This window comes from Lipotes vexillifer, unplaced genomic scaffold (genome assembly GCF_000442215.2).
Source record: "Lipotes vexillifer unplaced genomic scaffold, Lipotes_vexillifer_v1.1 scaffold39, whole genome shotgun sequence".
NCBI lineage: Eukaryota > Metazoa > Chordata > Mammalia > Artiodactyla > Lipotidae > Lipotes > Lipotes vexillifer.
The window spans coordinates 3,678,878-3,692,206 of record NW_006787038.1 but is presented as its reverse complement, the minus strand read 5'-3'; positions in this window follow the sequence as shown (position 1 = coordinate 3,692,206).

Genomic DNA, 13,329 nt, shown 5'->3' with positions numbered 1-13,329 from the left:
CCTGCTGAGGTCCTCTCTCCATGTTCTCCTTCCTAATACACCCTCGACCAGACCTGCAGTCCTAAAAGTCACCACCTTCATCAGGTTACCACGTCTGTTCCTCTGATCCCCTCGGACTCTCAGGCACCTCTAGGATAGGTAAGGAGCCCTGTGACTAGCAGAGTGTCTGAGATAAGGATAACACTCCCAGGAGGCCCACCAGGTTCGTATTGGGCGGGGGCAGTGGCGAGTGGGCTGCTCTGGGCTGCAAGAATACCGCAAAAATAAAATACTTAACTCAAACAACTTAAATAGTAAGCGGTTGGTTAATAAAATCACACACCAGGAAGCTCAGAGGTAGGTGGATCTTGAGTTGGGTAAGTGATCACATGACTTCTTGGTTTTTTTGCCTTTGGTTGTCATCTGCCAACCTTTCCCTACCTTAGTCTCCATGTGACAAGAGTGCTATGTTAAGGGGCTTTTGTGGATAGCAGAAGAAGGGAAGGGTGGGGCCGGGGTTTTAGCTGGCTGGGTAAGTGAGTGAGTCACTGGGTGGCTGGGCCCCTTCAGCCCCATGTAAGGACAGGCGGCAGCCGCCCACTGCCCGCCCGAACTGTGTCTGGACAGAAATGGGCATGTCTGCTTTGCAAGGGGCCCTACCTCATGCTCGGATAACCCTGTGAATCAGGAAGGCTGGAGATGCTTATCATCCCGTTTCTCCCCACGAGTCACAGGCCCCCAAAGCGGAAATGACTCCTGTCCTCACCCACAGATGCAGGCCTGAGCTGCGCAGAGAACTGGCGTCCCGTCTCCATCTTGGTGCTGGATTCCCCGGAGCAGGAAGGGCCAGTCAGGAGCAAAAGAAGCTCTCTGGTGCTCGTTTCTCCTTTGGGCTTTTTGTAAGTCCCATCTCCAGGCACCCAGACCCCTAATGCTGTCTCCTTCTGCCCACATGGCCCATTGTCCGCTGGTTTCCCAGGGAAAGTAGGAGGCAGGGCGGGGGCAGAGTGTGTGGTGGCGGTAGTGTCTCCTGGTATCTACGTCTTTGGTAGCATCTGATAATATTGACCTAGCCATGATGGAGGTCTAGTAGCCTCTGGGGCTGTGTGTGAGCTGGAAGGAACCTGAGAGCAACCTCCCTCATTTCACAGCTGTGAGCACTCAGGCCCAGAGAGGGGTAGTGACTTGCTCGAGACCACACAGCTAGTTAACTGTGAGTTCATGAACCCAGAGGCATGAACTGGGGTCCCTTGCCCTCCAAGCCCCCACTCTTTCACTACTCTCACTGCCTGGATCCCTGGGTTGCCCAGTAGCTGGTTCCACCTCTTACCCTCTGATTCCAGGACCAAGCCTAGGCAGCAACTCTGAAGTGTGGGGCTCCCCTGCCACCGGAAGCAGGCCCAGTGTCCCAATCCCAAACTGGTTTTCCTTTTTCCTGCTGGACATAGCAATAAGATGGAGTGAGAATCCACACTGCAGGCCTTGAGACAATAAATATTCACCTTTCTGAAGAAAGTCTACCTTTAACAAAGGGGAGCAGGAACTGGCTGGCCCTGGGAGGAATTTGCTGCAGGAGCTAGTGCTAGGGAGAGTGTGGTGCCAGCGTAGGTGGGTGCTTGAGGGTGGGGAGGGAGGGCCCTCCGCAGTGTGAGCTGGCGTATATCTGTGTGTGCGGGAAGAGGGCAGATGGTGTAGACATCCAGGGAGTACTGAACTGGGAATTGGAATGCCAGGGTTCTCTCTGCCACAGGTCAGCACTGTGATCTTGGAACTTAACCTCCTAGAGTCTCAGTTTTCCCAGCTGCAAAATGGGGATGCAAGAATCTCCTTCACAGGGTTGTTAAGAAGATCTAAACAAATGCATGTGAGTGGTCTCCCAGGGACACAACAGGAGGGCTGCTCTGGGGGTGGGGTGTGGGGAAGAGTTCTGCTGCTCCCCTTGGACGCTTGCTGGAGCTGGGTGTCAAGTAGCACTCAGTTTGGGGAAGATTAGGGCAGGGCAGCTCCAAGGCCCTGGCCTTCGATTTCCTCCCTTGCTTCCTTGGCTGCCCCAGGCAGCACTAAATCAGGTCACCACTTGTCTTTCCTTGCTTTAGCTGTCATGCACACAGCTCCTGCCCAGCTCTCAATCCAGGTCACCATCTCCCACACCCTTCCCTTCCCCAGTGGCCAAGGAGACTGCCTCTCTGTGCTTTTGTTCTTGACTACTGTTCATTAGACACTGGCTGTGTGCCTGACACTGGGCCAGTTGCTTTAGGAAGAAATAGCAGGTACCCTTTGCAGCATGCGGTATGCCAGCCTCCATCACGAGATTATTTATCTCTTTTAGGGAGATATGATCACTTCTACTTTATTAGTGAGGAAACTGAGGCTCAGAAAAGGTAAGAATCTCAGTCAAGGTCACTCAGCTGACAAGTGCAGAGCCAAGGCTGAAACCTAGATCTGTCTGATTCCAGAGCTCATGCTTGTAATCCCTGAGTTCCTGTGTTCAGAGGACAGAAGCTAGAGGGTGCAGGCAACAGATGGGGCTGAGGGGACCAGGGGAGGTAAGGTAAGGGTCATTTCAGGAGTCAGGGTGAGGTCTGAAGGGAGGATGCTGGGCCTGAAGGAGAGAGGAGGGGAAAGGCCCGCAATGTGATAGGGAAGGCCCCTCCCCACACTCACCCAGACAGACAGACAGACACACACACACACACACACACACACACACACAAGACAGAGTACGACACACACCCACAGACATATACAAGGATCTATAGGATATACACACATACACACAAACACACACCTAGAAGACACACACAGACCCAGAAATGCACACTCATGTTGGCACACATCAGAGACACACACAGACCCAGTGACACTCAGACTCACATACACAGGCACACAGAGGCACAGACACCCACGCGCACACATGTCCTAGAGGGAAGGGAAGGAAGAGCCAGAGCCGCCTTATTTCCAGGCCTCCTCCTCTAAGGCAAAAGGAAAGCCTTCCCCAGAAGTGCTGAGTCAGCAGCGGGTGACAAATGAGCCTGGGGCAGCGGTTCGGGTGGGAGCATCTAGCATGCATAGCGCATTGTGCTAGCTCCAGCCCTGGCCAGCGAGGGGGCAGGGAGCGGCCGGCCAGCTGCCCGCTCAGGGGGAGGCCCCAGGGAGGAAGTGACTCACTTTGACTTTGGAAATGCCAGACCTACAGCTCAAGGTCAAGCAGCAGGGCTGCCAGCCGGCTTCCTGCAGGGAGGTGGGGTGGGCCTGGCCGGTGGGAGGCTAGCCTGGCCGGGCCTGGGAGGGGCTGGATGCAGGTGGGAGGCAGGCAGGGGCTGGCTGGGCTCCTCCGGCACAGATGATGGAAAGGTGGGGAGAGGTCCCTGGCGCTGAGGGTCGTCTCAGAAATGGCCAGGCCTGGCTGGGGGGGGGGGCGGGGGGGTTGATCCCTGGGCTCCTTCTCTGCTCCCTAAGACCCCCACTGGAATCTAGCGCGAGGGCACATGACCGTACGCCTGGGGGGCCGCAGCCGCCCCTGGCCTGGCTCTTCTGCACTCTCGCCCCTCTAATTTGCCCCAGTGAGATCTTTTCAAGACATCAATCACATGATTTCCTCCAATGGCTTCCCGCCGCACTGAGACTAAATTCAATCCCTCATGAGGAACATCTTCCAAACGTGTCACTCTTGACAGTGAAATTAAATTTCACTATTAAAAATGACACCAGGACAACATGTGTGAACAGGGGCTGTCCTGGGCAGGCAGCCCTACTTTGGGCTTAGAGCTTTCGTCCCCACCCCCATCTTTGCCTGGCTCCCCTAATCTCTGCGTAAATGTCCCTCACCTCCTCAGAGAGACTGACCCTGACCGTCCTACTGCCACTCATTCTCCACGCACTTTCTCTGCTTTATTTCCTTCATGGCATTTACTGCTACCTGCATTTATCGTGCTGCTTGTTTACATATTTTTTGTCTGTCTACTCCTCCCTCCATAAAGCCTTCTTCTATAGATTTTTTTTTTCTTTTTTGGCTGCACTGCGTGGCTTGCGGGATCTTCACCAACCAGGGACTGAACGGGGGCCACCACAATGAAAGCCCGGAATCCTAACCACTAAGCCACCAGGGAAGTCCCCATAAAAGCTTCCTGACAACAAAGACTTTTTCTGTTTTGTGTGACCCCGCTGTGTCCCCAGTCCCTAGAACAGTGTCTGGGACAAGTGGTACTTAGTAACATTTAATCCATGAGTGCGCAGATGAGGGGCAGGCCTGAAAGGGAACACAAGACCTCAAAGGGCAGGGTTGGAGAGACTCCGTCAGGTAAAGGGACAGGGCCTGCGGGGAGTGTCCCTGAGCAGGGCCTATGGATGGGAGCTACAGGGGTAGCTACCGCCCCGAGACCAGCAGGAAGGCTTTGGAGTAACCCAGACCTGGCTGAGAATTCCCCCTCTCTCGGTTGCTAGCTCTGTGCCTTTAGGCCAGTTATTTACTATCTAGAAAATGAGAATGAACACAATTTCTCTCCTAGAGTTATTGATGCTCTGGGTGCCCCCTGCTTCCAGATGTCACTTCCTCTCTTGAGACACATTTGGCTCTGCTGGGGAATCCAGAAGTGGAGAATTCCTTTCCCTCAGGAGCATCTGGGAGGTGCCAGCCCCGTTTCCACTCCAGGTCCTGCCAGGCCAACATGCCTCAGTTTCCTCCTAGGTGTTCAGGGATGGAGCAGGGAAACGAGTTCAAAGGTGGACCTCTGGTTAAAGTGAGGAAATCTGGCAAAGTGGAAACGGTACAAGGTGTTCTTTGTGTCCTGGTTCTGTGGCTTCGGTCACCTCTGCGGGGGGGGGGGGGGGGGGGGGGCGGGGGGGTTGATCCCTGGGCTCCTTCTCTGCTCCCTAAGACCCCCACTGGAATCTAGCGCGAGGGCACATGACCGTACGCCTGGGGGGCCGCAGCCGCCCCTGGCCTGGCTCTTCTGCACTCTCGCCCCTCTAATTTGCCCCAGTGAGATCTTTTCAAGACATCAATCACATGATTTCCTCCAATGGCTTCCCGCCGCACTGAGACTAAATTCAATCCCTCATGAGGAACATCTTCCAAACGTGTCACTCTTGACAGTGAAATTAAATTTCACTATTAAAAATGACACCAGGACAACATGTGTGAACAGGGGCTGTCCTGGGCAGGCAGCCCTACTTTGGGCTTAGAGCTTTCGTCCCCACCCCCATCTTTGCCTGGCTCCCCTAATCTCTGCGTAAATGTCCCTCACCTCCTCAGAGAGACTGACCCTGACCGTCCTACTGCCACTCATTCTCCACGCACTTTCTCTGCTTTATTTCCTTCATGGCATTTACTGCTACCTGCATTTATCGTGCTGCTTGTTTACATATTTTTTGTCTGTCTACTCCTCCCTCCATAAAGCCTTCTTCTATAGATTTTTTTTTTCTTTTTTGGCTGCACTGCGTGGCTTGCGGGATCTTCACCAACCAGGGACTGAACGGGGGCCACCACAATGAAAGCCCGGAATCCTAACCACTAAGCCACCAGGGAAGTCCCCATAAAAGCTTCCTGACAACAAAGACTTTTTCTGTTTTGTGTGACCCCGCTGTGTCCCCAGTCCCTAGAACAGTGTCTGGGACAAGTGGTACTTAGTAACATTTAATCCATGAGTGCGCAGATGAGGGGCAGGCCTGAAAGGGAACACAAGACCTCAAAGGGCAGGGTTGGAGAGACTCCGTCAGGTAAAGGGACAGGGCCTGCGGGGAGTGTCCCTGAGCAGGGCCTATGGATGGGAGCTACAGGGGTAGCTACCGCCCCGAGACCAGCAGGAAGGCTTTGGAGTAACCCAGACCTGGCTGAGAATTCCCCCTCTCTCGGTTGCTAGCTCTGTGCCTTTAGGCCAGTTATTTACTATCTAGAAAATGAGAATGAACACAATTTCTCTCCTAGAGTTATTGATGCTCTGGGTGCCCCCTGCTTCCAGATGTCACTTCCTCTCTTGAGACACATTTGGCTCTGCTGGGGAATCCAGAAGTGGAGAATTCCTTTCCCTCAGGAGCATCTGGGAGGTGCCAGCCCCGTTTCCACTCCAGGTCCTGCCAGGCCAACATGCCTCAGTTTCCTCCTAGGTGTTCAGGGATGGAGCAGGGAAACGAGTTCAAAGGTGGACCTCTGGTTAAAGTGAGGAAATCTGGCAAAGTGGAAACGGTACAAGGTGTTCTTTGTGTCCTGGTTCTGTGGCTTCGGTCACCTCTGAGCCTGGAGGACATTCCCTGCTTTTGATTTTTCACTCCTGTCTTCTCCATCCCCCCTGCCCCAGAGTGTGGATCCAGTAAGATCATGATCACGATGGTGCTCTGGAAAGTATCCCTGACGGAGGAGTGTAAGGGGGTATCCTTAGTTGGGATTTACTCCCAGGGGTACGGGCACAGGAAGCTGCTGAGCCCCCTTTTTCCCCCGGGGCCAGTCTTTCTGACCCCCCAGCCCTCGCTCCATCTCCACGAGCTGATGCTGCCACCGCGGGCCTGGCCCATCCTGCTTTGGTGGAGAGAATAGAAAGTGAAAGTGGCCCTGTGGAGGTGGTGGCCCCGGGGAGCGCACAGCCCGCCAGCTGCCTGCAGGGGGACCCCAGTCAGGAAGGGCAGCTCCTTGTCCCCAGGTCCCCTGCCTGCAGCTGCCTGCACAGCTCTCAGCCTGCCCTGTGCCTGGGGCTCCTTCTTGCGGCAGCCCCGGGCAGAGCGGGGTGACTGAGCAGTGAGAGGGTGGCCTGAGGCCACTGTTCCTGTCTTCTGTCCTGACTCAACCTCCCGCGTGGGTGAAAGGAGGGGAGGGAGGGCCTGGCAGCTGGGGGTTGTCCTGTGGGATGGGTCAGAAGCTGGAGTGGCCGGCTCCTGGGTCACAATGCTGTCTGTCTCAGCCAAGGCTTCCCTCTGCGGGCTCCCAGCAGAGCTTCTGAAGGGTGACACTGGGAGGCCTGAGGTGTGGGTGCGGGCGGAGCAAAGTGAAAGGAACAAGACAATAGCTTCGGCCAACCTCCAGCCAACCAGGGGCCAGGCCCCATGCCAGGTGCCTCACAATCACAGCCTAGCAGTATACCTGGGCCACTGGCGCATCCCCATTCACCCATTTGTTCAAGAAAAATTTTTTGAGTGTTTGTGCCCCAGACACTGTTCTAATCACAGGGGACAAGTCATGGAAACAGAGTTTTAAAAAATCCCTGCCTTCATGGAGCTCACATTCTAGTGGAGGGAAAACAGTCACCAACCAAAGGCAACAGCTGAAATAGTGTGTAAGACGGTGATAAGTGCCAGAGAAAAATAAAGAGGGGAAAGAGGGAAGGGGTGATGGGGTGGGGACAGGCTTGTAATTTTAAGAGGAGAGGGTTGGGAAGGCCTTGCTGAGAAGGGGACAGATTCTGATCCAGTAAGTCACTTTATTTCACGTAAAAGTCAAGGATGCAGATATGATCGTTATCATCCCTGTGAAGGACAAGGAAATCAAACCCAAGGACGAGTCCAAAGTCAAATGTCTGGGAAATGAAAAAGCTAAAATTTGAGCTCAGGCTCTGTCTGTGTCTGTAACCACCACATGCTCTTGGGCAGAGAGACAAAGAGAGGACAGAATGGAAGGGAAAAGGGAAATAAAGGCCGTATGGGGGCCTCGCAATGGTGGCCATCTGTTTTCCAAACTGAAAACCAGGACACGATCTGAAAAGATTTTCCTGTTGCTCATAATGAGAGTGGCTGTCTGGGAGAGCTGGTTTGGATGCTGGCCTGAATGGTGGGATTTCTGAGACATTCCAGTGGCTTGTGGGGCCCACAAGGCAGTCCAGGGGTAGGGCACTGCCATGGCAACCCCAGCTTGGCCTTGGGGCCAAGATCCTGGTGCAGGCCCACATGGCAGAGAAGCTACACTGGGCATGGACCCGAGACGCTGCAGGCCCAGGGGCGGCCAACGCCGAGGAGACAGCAGAAAGGAGGGAGGGATCTGGCCCGCAGCCCATGTTCTGGGCCAGTTGGAAGGGTGGGCTGGCAGGTCCCAGAAAACCTGCTGGCAGGAGCCTGAGAGGCATGTGGGGCAAGAAACCAGACTTTCCTGTTAGGCAAGTCTGGGTTTGAATCCTCCCCCTCTCTGGCCCTGGGCAAGTCACACAACTCTGATGAGCTTGTTTCTCCATCTGTGAAATGGGGATAATAACTCACCTCATAGATAGTTGCAAAGATTATCACGTTTTGAGGTAATGCATGAGTTGTACACAGCATATTGCAGACTTCAGACTTGGTTCCCGCTGTTTCCCTCCACCCAGTGGGGCACTGGGGGCATGCCAAGGTGGTGAGTGGGTGGAACAGGAAGAATTGTGAGGCTTGGGAAATGGATGGCCCAGTCGACAGGGCAGTTACAGGTTCCCAGCCAAGCCCTGCACATGGGCTGGGGCTTAGTCAGCAACAAAAGAACAGGCCCTTCCCAAACAGCCAGGCCCACAGGGCGAGCCCTTCCCCCAGCTCCCACCACTCTGCAACCCCAGTGCCCTGGTCCACAGGCCTCTCCACGCACTCACCCCTGCTCCAGCATCCTGGGGGCTCCAGGGCCCACGGTGCCCTCTGCTCGGGTGGGTGGCAAGGTGCCTCCAAGGTGGAACAGGGGCACGCCCAACTGCTCCTGACGGTGACGCTTTCCTTGCTGCCCTGCTGCCTGAGCCTCCCAGGAAACTCACTGCTGCCCCACTATTGCTTCTGGAAGATTTTCATTAAAGAAGGGAAAGAAGAAGGGAAAAGCCTTTTGCATCACCCCCCATTTCCATGGGCTGAACTGCACCCCTCTGGCCGCAGCCATGACAGAGTCAAGGACAGCTGGAATCTAGCCCAGCTTTTACCAACAATTCATTGTGTGACCTTGGGCATCCTCTCTGGGCCTCCTTTCCTTCATTTGCAAAGTGACGGGTTTAGACTAGATCATCTCTAAAGTCTAGTCGTGATGTCTAAATGATAGCATGTGTCGAATTTTTACCCGTTTGTTCGTTCATTCATAGCACTTATTGCTTCCCGATATGGTATATTTTGTTTGTTTGCTTATTGTCTGTCTTACTCTATCAGCTCTATGTCATAGCACTTATTGCTTCCCGATATGGTATATTTTGTTTGTTTGCTTATTGTCTGTCTTACTCTATGCCAGCTCTATGAGGGAAGGGGTTTTTGTTTGCTTTGTTCACTGTTGCATTCCTGCCACCTGCAAGAGGGCATGACAGAGAGCAGGAGCTTGTATTTGACCGAGTCGTGGCAGGAAACCGAAGATTGCAGGCTCGAACAGGATGCTGGAGGGCAGCTCCTTGAGAGCACTATTTTTGAAATTGTAGACAAGGTAAGGAGAACTAAAAAGCATGCCAGGGCTCACAACAGGGTAGGGGGTGGGCCCGAGGGAGTGTGACCAAGCTGAGCTGTAGGAGGGGATGACGGGACGGCAGTTGAGTCCTGTGGCAGAGGAAAGTGGCCACCGCCAACCCCTGGCCCGGCAGGGAAGTGAGCGGAGAATAAAGACCCCCACCTCTTTCTCCTCCTGCCTCTTCCCTCTGGCTGCAGCATCCCGTTGGCTGAATCCAAGCAGAAGCCAGAGAGCAAGCGTTCCCTGACACAGTCCTTAGAGGTCAGGCTCCAGGGCACAAAGAGGGTGGGGAAAGGTGGACCTGGATCTGCTGGTGGCGGGGGAATGTGGGGGCCCTTCAATGCCTGCGCAGTAAACATTCACTGAGCACTTGCCCCGTCTCAGAGTCTGCGCTCTGGAGACAATGTGATGTGAATGTTGGTAGAGCCAGGGCTCTGCCCTGCAGGCAGCACAAAAGTGCCTGGACTGGGTCTGGAAGACACCCCACCCCCGCCCAGGGGTCTCCCATCTTTATCTGATTTGGGGGCATCAAGCAGATGAATCAGTCTGATTTGCAAAATCACACTGACAAATGGAAATGAGGGCGGGGGGTGGGGTGGGGTGGGAGGTTAGGGGGCCTGGGTGATGGGAACTGGTGGCAGCGCCCTGAATCAGCCCACAGGAAGGTGACCCTGAAGTTGTGGTCCAGGCTCCAGAGTCTGAAGGGTTCAAATCCCACTCCATCTGTCATTTGCTGTGTGATCTCCGGCCTTGATTCTGTTTCAACATCTATAAAAATGGGTGGGGGTGAGGGTGGGGCGTGGATATATAGGACGCAGGAATTTGGGGAGGATTAAACAAGAATCTGTGCAAAAGGCCTAGCCGGGTGTCTGGGCACACAGCGAATACTATCATTATAATTAGAAACAAGGGGCCCCCCCCGCCCCCCACTATTGCATTTCTCACTGGCGAGGGATCTCCACCCCCTCTCCAGCTCCATTTAGTTCTGAATGTTTTAGGTCATTCTACGCCTGGTGTTCTGCCAAGGCTCTGACAAAGACAGGAGTTTCTGCTCATTCATCCTAATGCAAGTTCCTGCGTTTATGATAATAGGGAAAAAAATGCATGAAAGGGCTCTCTGCCTGTGGAGGGGAAATCTGCTTAGAATTGAAAATCTGAGTCCTTCGTTGGCCCAGCTCTCCCCTCCCAGCGCTTTGGCAAAGGCTGCCGCAGGGAGGGTGGCGGGGAGGAAGAGGAGGGGGAGGAAGGGGTGGGGGAGGAAGAGCCGGCCGGAGCGGACAGAAGGGCGGGCCGGTGGGGGGCAGGGGCGAGGCCCCGGCTCGCCTGGGTGAATGGGTTTCAGGGTGCCTGAGGAAGCCGGCCAAAGAGGCAGAGTGAAAAGGCCAGGCCCCGGGTGGCGCTGCGCACGGTTTCCATGGCGACGCCAGCTGCTGCCTGGCCCGGCTCGCCGGCTCCTTCCGCGGGGCCTCGGCTGCCTCCACGTGGTTACCCGGCTCGCTGAGGAGGAAAGATCTGACAGGTCGCCTTGGCCCGGTGCGTCACCACCATGTTCTGGGCACCGTGCTGCCCTCCTCGGGGGAGATGGGGTCCAGGGAGGAGCCGTGCGAACCTCTGGAAGCTAATGCTTCATCCAGTCCAGCGTGGAAGGAGGGGCTGCCACGGGAGCCAGACAGGCGGGGTCAGGAATGGGGAGGGGGACAAGCCAGGCACTCGGAGGCCTGTGGGCCCTCGGTGAGAAAGGGCGAGGCCAGATGTGTGTTTGAAAGATGGCTGTGCCTGTGGAGGGCCCGTGGAGGAGGGATGAGGTGGTGGAGGTGAGGGGATGGTTAGGGTTAGGCGGATGCAAGGTTAGGGGGAGGTTATACAGCAATCCAGCAGAGGGACAATGGCCTGACCTAGGGCACCAGCAGGAGGTGGGAAGGAGATCAGAGCTCTTTAAGAAGTGACTGTGTCTGGTGCTTGAGTGAAAGGATGATGAAGTGGAGGCGTCCAGGACATCTCCCAGGGCAGCAGGTAGGCGGGACTGTGCTCCCCAAGACAGAAAATAGGGACATGACCTGTTCTGGAAGAGAACTCCTTCCTACCATTCTTGTCTAGCTTCTCCCCCCCGCCCCAGAGCCCACCGAGGACTAGATCACAGTGGGGTTGTTTACATTTGCCGAAAGGGGAAGAGATAAGAAAGTACGGGAAACAAGAAGTACAAGGGGGCTCCACTCAAATACACACTCTGCCCCCTAGTTGCACGCAGCCTGAAGGAGCCGGTGCCCAGACAGAGTGCGCTGGCCCCTTACAGATGCACAGATGCAGATGCACAACTGGTTGAACGTCATCATCTAGATGTGCGGTCATTTTGTTTTGTCTTGTTTCAGTCGTCGTAGTGTCCAAATCAGGTATCACACACTTAATTACAGTTCTGTTTTTACTCCCTGCAGAGTTCCTTTGACTAGCCGTGTCAGGGTGGAGCCCCGTTTCCTGCACCATAAGACAGGTCTACCTGTGAGGGCATCGGTTTGCAGCCACCCCTCGTTTTAAGTAAGCAGGTCGGGCAGGTGGGTATGGAACACAGAGGACCCGGCAGTGCTGACCTTGGGCTCTACAGGAGGAATCTCTGCCACTTTCCTTTATGCAACAGGCCCCATTAGTCTGAGGCTGCCGGGAGGTTCTAAAGGGCTCAGTGGACACAGAGCTTCCCAGGGACACAGCTACCTAGTTGTGTCATTTTTATGGGGACCCAGCCAGCCAAGGGTACACTTCATTGGCTCCCTCCCGCCTAGTCTTGTCTATCTACCCACAGCATCTTGATATTTGGTGAGAAAATGGGGGTGTGTGAGGGGGAGTTCGTGCATAACAGACCTGCCCTGTGTTCACAGCCCTCAGACCTCCCCTGACCACCTTCTCTAACACACCACCTCCCTCAAACTGTACTCCCAAGACCTAGTTTCCGGTTTTGCTGTACCCTTACCACCATCTGTAATTGTTTTGTTGTTTACTTGGTTATTACCCAAGGTTTATTGTGCGAGTGTACAGTCCTTGAAGCAGGGACTTTGTCAGTATGGTGCACCACTAAAGTTTCAGTCCCTAGAATGGTTTCTGGCTACCAGGAAGTGCTCAGTTTTTGCTGAAGGAATTACTAAGTGAATGAGTGAACAGATATACCCAGGAGAACTGGCTAGTTTTTCTTCAATGCCAGTCCTCCTCTGATGGAGTTCAGGAGGCCCTTGGGTGGTTTCCATGTCCATCTCTCTGTTTCCAAGGAGGGCTGGATTCCAAATATCCCTGTAGACTGGGCAAGGGCAAGGGTGTTATTTATCATCCAGCACGTATTCCCTCTGTGCCCATGTGTGCCAGGCCCAATGTGGGATGCAGCAGGTCCAGCAGGGGGCAAGACAAACAGGGCTCCTGTTCTCATGGAGCTTATATGCTTGTGTGGAAGACAAACAATAATATAAACGAATGAGTACGTGAATAAATACATTGTAAGTGACAGAGATTAAATGAAAAAAGCCCTATAACAGAGGCTGTAATTAAAGTAGGGTAGTCACAGGAGGTCTTTCTGAGAAGGTAACAGTCGAGCTGAGTCCTGAAGGTTAAAAGGAGCCAGGTCTGTGAAGAGCTAACGGAATGATGTTCCAGGGAGAGGGACTGGCAAATGCAAAGGCCCTGTGGCAGGAGAAGACTTGGCATGCTCCGGAAGGCCACTGGTCAAGGCGGTGGGGCAGAACCTGGTGTTGAAGGCCTTACAGCCCATGGTGAGGAGTTCGGTTTTTTATCGAGGCACATTGACAACCACTGTTAGGTTTACCCAGGTGAATGATGGGCTCTGACCCATGCTTTGGCTTCTAGGTAGAGAATGAACTGGGGGGGTGGGGGTGGATCTGGAAGTGGAGAGTGAGGAGGTGAGACGTAAAGGCAACTTAGGTTAGGGTGCTGGCCATGAGGATGGAGAAAAGTGGGTAGAAATGAGACCTGCGGGGGGAGGGGGTACGGGGTGGGGT